The following is a 1,809-nucleotide window of genomic DNA, read 5'->3' on the forward strand; positions in this document are numbered from 1 at the left end:
TAAAATCTAAGAGAATTAATTTTTTATAAATTAATCATAATACAGCTCAAGATTGTAAAATAATTTCGTCAATACCAGATAATTTTGCACTTGTTACAAAAGGCTGAAACATGATGAAGCTGTTCCTCATGAGCTGTGTGACGCAGGTGGGAACACCTAGCCGAAGAATTTTCTTTCCTTCATTGGGAGTTCCCTTATTGCTGACATTATTCATAATGTACTCTTATTCAATTATATATTAACATGTGCGCTCTTTTATAAAAAGATATTTTAATTGCAAATTTTCAAATAATTTTTTAATTATTTGTCGCTGAATATTATAAAAATACACATCAGGTGTTAGTTATTAATTAATTATAAATAAATAATTTGCTGTTCTTGAATGTTTCTTTAATCTTAAATTGTTTCAAGTAACTGCTAATAAATAACTGCCAAATCATTTATTATTATACGTAAGAATGACGTATTGCCATGTAGTTGTTCGAATACTATTGAATATTCATCGCGAATGAGTAGAACTTCCTTCCTGGCTTATGCAATTCATTGACCAGATTCTCATTCCAGAAATAAAACATGATATGGTCCAGTTTATAATTGCACAAAATGATTAATCTATGTTCTAAGAACCCCTATTTTTCTATAGTAAAGATGACTTCTAGAATTAATTGATTATCATTAACGATGACTATCATTAATGATGATTATTCTTGTATTAACGCGTACTTTAACTTAGCTATCGAATAGTTATCGAATTCTTTACTTTTGCAATATTGTTTTTTTGTTTTCATTTATAATTTTTTTATTTATCTTTTTTTTTTAATTCTCCCTGGTGAAAATTTTTCTCATAATTTTTATACAAATTGGAATATTTTTCAGAAATACTGAGAAATATTTGGAAAGTTTATCTTCTCTCAGAATTTTTCATACAAGTATTCTGAAATTTCTCATCCCATAATTAAAAAAAATATTTAAAAATTTTTTAATCTTATAACATTTCATCAGAAATTATACTTACAAAAAATCTTAGAATCTCTTACGATATTCCATAATTAACATATGTATATGAAAAATTCTGGAGGAAAGATGTAGATTCAGAGAAATGTTCCAATTCGTATAAAAAATGTGAGAAAGTTATAAAATTATATAGAAATTCTGAAAAATTATATGAAAAATTCTGAGAAAAAATTTAACCAAGAAAAAATATTATATGTAGAGGATATCTCGTAAATTTTGGCCAATCGCTTTTGTGTAGATAAAGCGGACTAAACGCTAAATTGTTTATTTTCTTCTCATAAAGTTCTGAACGTTTTTTCAGAATTTTTTAGAATTTTTTAATACCGCATTTTCTTATGTTGATACAAATAAAAAGTTGATAAAAAATTCTGAAAAATTCTTAGAGTTCTATGAGAAGAAAATAAATAATTTTTGTTTCTCGCTATTTTTCTGTAAAGTTGATAATATTTGAATAAAAAATTATTCAAAACCAGTTTTTAACAATTTTTTTTAGTAATTAATATCTTGTTTTAACTATCGCGAAAATTGTAAAATGTTAGAGGACTTTTCGACTCAGTTTAGTCCGCGCTATCTATACAAAAGCGACTGGCCAAAACTTACGGGACACCCTGTATATATATATACATATATATATATATATACAGAAAAACAATGAAATGGACAAAAAAATTGCTTTTTACTTAATGTGTTTTATTCAATTACTTTGGAGTTTACGAATTTAAATGCTAATTCCATTTGAAAAAGATAGATATTATTTTTTACTGTTGTTACGTCTAGCCGACTTCTATGATTCTT

This window comes from Atta colombica, unplaced genomic scaffold (assembly GCF_001594045.1).
Source record: "Atta colombica isolate Treedump-2 unplaced genomic scaffold, Acol1.0 scaffold10, whole genome shotgun sequence".
Taxonomy (NCBI): domain Eukaryota; kingdom Metazoa; phylum Arthropoda; class Insecta; order Hymenoptera; family Formicidae; genus Atta; species Atta colombica.